Source organism: Aythya fuligula, chromosome Z (assembly GCF_009819795.1).
Source record: "Aythya fuligula isolate bAytFul2 chromosome Z, bAytFul2.pri, whole genome shotgun sequence".
NCBI classification, from domain to species: domain Eukaryota; kingdom Metazoa; phylum Chordata; class Aves; order Anseriformes; family Anatidae; genus Aythya; species Aythya fuligula.
The window spans coordinates 71,073,316-71,079,921 of NC_045593.1; positions in this window are offsets into that span (position 1 = coordinate 71,073,316).

The window sequence follows — 6,606 nt, forward strand, 5'->3', positions numbered from 1 at the left end:
GAAGAACAGATAATATCCTGAACTGACACTTACTCTGTATTAAAATACATACAACTAGGAGGAAGCAAACCTCTTTGTTCTTGCAGCTGTTTAACAAAGCAGGACTATGGCAAAGTACTGAAATATGGCACTTGACATGATGCTGATTTATACTGTTCCCAAGGACTTGACACCCACTGTGCAATCTTATTAGCATTATATGAAATTGAACTGGAGTTTTTTAATATAAATATCATACCAAAAGATTTACAGCAAGCAGAATGGCCTAGTTCCAGTTTTGCATTCTGATTGTTCTTATTGAGAGAGTTTAGCAAATAGTCTTGGTGTGCAGATCTTCTATACAAAAACACAGGATATACACAGTTGTGTTATATATGGAGTGGTAATTAGTGTCGAGAAAATGGTTGATATTAACAAAGAAGAGGGAGATTTGGGAGTGTGGCCATGGGGGTTGGAAAGCCCCGTGGTTGGTGGTAACATCAGACTCTCAACGATGAGGCCGTCAGGAATGTAAAAGAGTTTAGAGGGAACAAAAAAGGGTGATTCAGGAGACTCCATGCAGTCTCCAGTTTCTTGTTCTCCAGCCATTAAGGCATGGAAGTTGCTGGGTGTTTGCCGTTGTTGTTACATTCAAAGTTGTTTGACCAATGAAAAGTTGTTTTGAAAAGAACTGCCGTGGAGAGAAGGGTGTAAGAGGGGAGCCTGCCCTCAAGAAAGCAAAAGAGAAAAAAAAAAAAAAAAAAAAAAAAAGGCAACACGATGAAGTTACATCAATAAAGAAGCAGGAAAAAGAAGTGAAGAGGAACAGGCTGGCAGAATGGAGACCAGGACGGAAACAGGCATTTTGATTGCCTCATGAAGATAGGTTCAGCCAGACTCCGCAAACCGCTCAGAGAAGCTCATACAGAAAGTCGCTGCAAATGTGCGCACTGGAGCTGGAGAGAAGCTCAAGCTGAGAGAAGCGGACCCACGCACACAACTGCCCCTCACTGGTCAGCAGTTGCGCATTATGGGGAATTTTGTTTATAAACTTTAAAACCCTGTTTAAAGATGTTTCAAATACCTGGTGTGATAGCCAATTTTGCCAAATGCCTAAGGACTTGCCAACATGAAGTCATTGTGGAAATTTACACTAAATTTATAGTCTTGCACCACACCAAAGCACTGAGGACTACTTTAGTTTGTGTGAAGAGCGTGGCAAAGAAAGTGTGATGCAGTGTGGAGCTGTGGCAAACACCTTGTTGGAGTGCAACATAGAGGTCACTGTACATTCACGCTTAATTAAACCCACTGCCAAGTAAGACCCAAGCCTGTATCACATTGTGGCTGGGATACCATACAGTTGCTGCTCTGATTGCTTATCTTTCCAAAGGCTAATGTCTTCTTAAAATTATGTAGTGTTTTCCTGTGTCCAAAGCTCAACATTTTACATTCATTTATTATTTTATTTTATTTTATTTTATTTTATTTTATTTTATTTTATTTTATTTTATTTTATTTTATTTTATTTTATTTTATTTTATTTTATTTTATTTTATTGTCAGTGTGTACAGCTTAGCACCCATTCTAAGCTTTTTCATGGTCCTATTTTCATTCAGCTCCAAAACTGACGTCTGTATAAACTGTTTTGCAAAGATGCTGCAGATGTTTCTACATGGACCAAGACCAGAGCAGCACTGAGGCAGTGTTCCCTGCAAGATGATCAGCTCTGTTAAAAAGCTGAGGAATTAATACTCTGCATGGGCTAACATGACTGTACTGCTTCTGAGACCTAAAGTCGTACTGTATTCTGCCAAATAAATTTATTGGCTCATTAGTAGCTTGCTCTGAAGCCTCAGCATGTGCAGTGTTACACAGCACAGGCATCTTTGGAGTATCTGCCACAGAACAGAATCACTAAAACGCAGTAAGGAAATACCAGGGAATCCCACAGCTTTTTCCCATTAGCTTTCACTGTTTCATAACGGTACTGAAGTGAAGTGTAGCTGTTCTTTGTTTTCAAGTTCTCAAAAGTGCAGTCTTGGTACATGGAACTGTCACCCCAGTTTTGCTATTCAATTCAGCAGAGACACAATCAAATCTGTTTTGGTTTGGTTTGGTTTGGTTTGCTCCGGTTTTTATTTGTTTTGTTTTGTAGCAGACTCTCTCTGGTGCCATTTCTTTCAAGAGCTCACCTGTTTCTCAGTGAATGGAAGGCAGCTTTGAGCTCCTAATGTATTCTCACATGAGCCTGCTTGCAAACCTGTCAAGTAGTTGTGAGTAGCTCATTGCTATGGATAGTGGTGAGAGGTAATATGTATTTACAAGTTCCTTGTCCAGGAACTTCTCAAAGATGTTATGCTGAATAGCTCCATCACTGCATGTAACAGTTGTTCCCCCACATGTAATTAAGAAGCATCAAACAGAAAATTCACACATGTAGTAAAAAAATAAGATTTAACACCTTTATCTGATAGAAAATACAAAATCATATTTCTTATTTTAGGATACCATTTTTTGAAGAAAGTAATTCCTTAAAGAAAAAAAAAAAAAATATATATATATATATATATATATATATATTTATATCCAAAAATATTAAACATATGAAACTAGAGAATTAAATGGAAAACTAACAAACAATCCAGCAGACACTGTTTTCAGGAAAAAAAAAATAAAGATTTCCTGAAGGCTTCACACCTTTTAATAGTAAACTACTTTTTAAAGAAAAGATCACTAGATTTTTTTTAAGACTAAAATCTCCTAAAACACAGAACCTCAGTTAGATCCAGAAACAGAATTCCTAACTTCTGCTTAGCTTATAGCTTTAGATAAGGCTAATATTGTGCACAGTAACAAGTATCCCCGTTACTTTTTTTTGCCTAGATTTTAGCTTTTGATTCTGTCTTCAGAATAATTTTCTATCTTTCTTTCTCTTCTACAGTAAGAATAATATTTTTCACGGGATATATTTACTATAGATTATTGCGCTATTAAGAAAAACATCTATATTCTCAAACTCTTTTAGAAATGAAATGTTGAATCACAAAGCTAGGAGGTAAGACTCTACCATTCATATTTTGCCACTTGTAACTACTATCAGAATTGAAAACTATATTCTTTTGAGCAATTAACTATTACTTTTGACAAGAACAAACAAGTCTATAAGATCCTAACAAGAGACATGGGTTTAGATGTTTGTCACTAGCCCCATAGTTGCCTCAGTAAAACATAACTAGAAAATGAAATTTGATTAGTTGATTCTAAAATGGAGGAATATTATCAGCTTCTGTATGATGCTGTCCTAAAACTCCACAGACATGTATCACAGTGGTTTTTGGTGCGATGCTTATGCAGGAGTCACTGACATGAAAAATCTCTCTTCAGGGGTTATATATAGTGGCATATAGATTTGAAATTATAGAATTGGATGGAATAGCTCAGTTGGAAAGGATCTACAAAGATAATGAAGAAAATTAATGTCATAAGTCATATTGAAATCATTAAACTAAACTGCAAAACATGATGGATGCTGTATTTTTGAACTACTGTGCAATTAGTAAACCAAAGACCTTATTCAAAATCCCATAAGGCTTAAATCATTCGATCACTTCAGTAAAGATTGGACATTTAACATGCCTGACTAAGGAAAAATCAGATTTAACCTTAGCCTAGAACTTCAGAGTTTTGTAAAAGCTTGTCTATTTTTCTCTGAATGAGTCCAAATTCTACTAGGGTAGTGTACAATTCATAGGGAAAAACTTCTATCACATTTTACAAAATAAATGGTGATAACTGATCTATTTTTAATAATAATTGGTCATAAGTGGATGCACCTTCTTTATACTTTTTAAAAATGCAATCTTTAAAAATTTAGAGTTACATGCATATGAAAACTTAGTTCAAGGGTGGTACTTTCAAATTACAGAATCTTCATGTTTATATCCACTTATTTCAGGTTTTTGATCAATTTATGCACTTTTTTTTGTGATTTGCCTTGTCACATACCTCACTGTAAAAAAAGAAAAAAAAAAAAAAAAGTAGGAGAGGAAAATTTGCAGGAAGCTCAAATATATAATCATTATGAAAAACAAGATTTAATATGAATAAACTTGAAAGTGTGATGTGATTAAAATAATCCCTGCCACAAACCAGTATATTTTGTCTTTACAAAGCTTACCTGACTTTTTATTCTGGTCTTATTTTAGCAAAAAAATACCTAAATTTGCCCTGACAACCGATGCTTGTTCTATGAGGCTTTTTGTTTGGCTTAAATTCTTTTATGAGGAGGATGACAAATACACTCTTTAGGCAGGGCGTGCACTTTGCCAAAGGCGTTCCCCAACAGAGAAGATTGTCAAGCACAGTAAATGAAGTTGTACCCAGGATGGAAAAGATCCCGTGGCTCTGAGAAAAAACTGAGAAAACTTGGAAAGCAGCCAGCCAGGCTTTGAAAAGGATGAAAAAGCCCTTCTGAGGTCCTGGCAGGACTGGGCAAAGTTTACTACTACCATGGAAAGTAAGTGGATTGTCTCAAAACATACCTGCAAGAATAGACCTGCATGGGAGAGCTGTGGGAGCTGGGGCAGTTGTGAATAATCTGTTTGTTCATGTTTATAATATTCATTTTTTTCATCTGACCCAGTAACCACATGTATTTTCTCTGTGAAATTTTTGGATTTTCAAGGCTTTTCAGTCTACTGTGGGAAATTCACTACAAGAAAAAATAATTAAAAAAAAAAAAAAAAGCAAGGGTGTTCACCTGTGTGTTTTGAATGATTTGAAATCACATTAAAATATTTTTTTTCATAATCTATTAACAGCAGTTCCAAATCTGCATCAACTGCATGCTCAGTTTGTACTCCTCTAATGCTCAGAAGCAGGAAGGTCTTTGTGACAAGGGACATTGTCTTCTGTTTTCATAATTTATTATCCATGGGTAGAAAAGAAAGTCTCTGAGAATACAAGTGGCACTGCATAAGTAATAATATTTTTATACTCTTCCTTAAATTCCTCTGACCTCTTGTTCAAACGTTCTCACTGGTTCTGTTGAATGAGAATGTAGGTCTGTAAGGAACAACACAAGCAAGAGCCTCATTTGAATGGAACATATGCATTTTTATTTGTTTGCAAAACATCATGAATAGGTGGTTATTATAAATTAATGTACTATCATTGACACCAGTACAGCCATACTAACATTCCTTAGTGGAAAGTTTTGTCCTTAATCTTAAGAAAAAGATGATACTATTCTTCAAGTATTCTTGGAGGACTTTTTTTAACACTTTTTCCCTTACTTACTTAAATCCAGCAAAATTCAATCTTTAAAACCAGCCATTCTCTGAATAATAGAACAAAGTAAATTTACATTGCTCTGCTGCTGCAATGCTTCCTCGTATAACAAGCATTCATACAGGCATTCTCTGGAATGTAATATTCTGTTTTCATCTCCTTCTAAGTACACTGCCTAGAGAATTCCCTTTCCAAACAACTAATTAGAATATTCCCATCCTTAGCTGTTAGTCAACACACAGTCATTGTATCTCATTTTCTTGTAATTTCCTAATTTGAAAGCTAATTCTGACACATGCTTCTTATCCTTACATAGTACAAACACCTTTAACCTTTCCTTTCCTTAGGGCAATACCACTTGTGAAATTTTAGACAGGCATTTGTTATTAAGTTGACCTTACCAGGTGAAAGAAACATAATAATCTTAATTCTACAAGTCTATTATATTATTATTTATATAATAATTATAATTACATGATTATATTATATTTCTATGATAATATTGGTATAATATAAATAAATGAATTATTATTTTCATTATCACTACCTTACTAATGCATTGACTAACTTAATTTAAATCACTACCCATTTATGTGAATGCTTATACATACATGTACATAATACATTCAGAAGTTCCAGACTGTGGTGCACCAAAATAAACACCTGATAATTTGACACATTGGTGCTGAATTAAAATAGCTTGATGCTACACTACTTGGGTTTTATGCCATAATTTCACATTTCTTCTCAAGGGAGCAATGACTGAAATTCCACATTAGCTCTGAAATGAGCAGCTCAATGACAAAATAGGCAGGTTATCATCCAGAAGCAGCAGGATCTGGCTGCTCCCTCAGGGATGGGGAGCCAGAAACCCAGTGCCAGACACTTGCACACCAAAAAGCAAAGATGGGGTGTGCCAATGCAGCAGGCAGAGCTGAGCTCTGGCTGGGGGTGCATCTGGCTGGGGGGAATTCGTAAGGTCCAGAATGGGTGCAAGGGCAGCCAGCAGGGGCAGCAGATGTAGCCAGCAGCAGGGATGGAGATGAGGGCACAGCATGGGTCCCAATCACACCTAAGACACCAGGGCACAGGTGTTTGAGGATCCAGATCTGATGACCACCACTCCCACAGCTTCATAAGGACAGGGAACATCCCCAGGTGGAGCTGAAATGGGGCTCCTGAGCAGGGCTGGGGGGAGGCTCCAGGGATAGACAGTGAGATCCAAAAAGGCCTGTGAGTGCCCTTAGGGCTCTTGAAGCTGGTGAGGGGCCTGGAGAACAAGTCCTACGAGGAGCGGCTGAGGGAGCTGGGCTTGTTCAGCCTGGAGAAAAGGAG